This window comes from Merops nubicus, unplaced genomic scaffold (genome assembly GCF_000691845.1).
Source record: "Merops nubicus isolate BGI_N331 unplaced genomic scaffold, ASM69184v1 scaffold27118, whole genome shotgun sequence".
Lineage (NCBI taxonomy): Eukaryota > Metazoa > Chordata > Aves > Coraciiformes > Meropidae > Merops > Merops nubicus.
The window spans coordinates 14,634-15,128 of record NW_008624094.1 but is presented as its reverse complement, the minus strand read 5'-3'; positions in this window follow the sequence as shown (position 1 = coordinate 15,128).

The window sequence follows — 495 nt, the reverse complement described above, 5'->3', positions numbered from 1 at the left end:
ATGAAAGCATGACTAGTTTCCTCCAGCAGTTGTCTTTCACATTTAATTGTCCTAAGCTGGTGCCTCTTTTTCAAAGGCTGTGGAAACACAGGCATATGGGCGTGGATAAGTTTGTGGGAAATGAGGGAAAGACTGTTTCCAGTTTACTGCATCTTATGTGAAGAGTGAGAAAACTTACTCTTTCCACTCAGGACTAAGGGGTGGAATGAAGAGGTCTGAATCCTGTGCAGTATTTAACATGAATATGTTCTTACACAATGACTCCTTATAAAAGTCTGTTGCTGAATAGTCACAAATTCAAAGGCAGACCAAATATTATGTCGTTTGTTGGTGATGCATCCTTCTTAATAACTAGATTGTTGTCTTGGTTTGAAACACCAAAGAACTTAATAAAGAATTTTTTTAAATTAAATATATTGTATTTTAAATAATTAAAGATTTTATACATCAATAATGTCATTAAGCCATCTGATCCATGTGGTAGCTCCACATTCA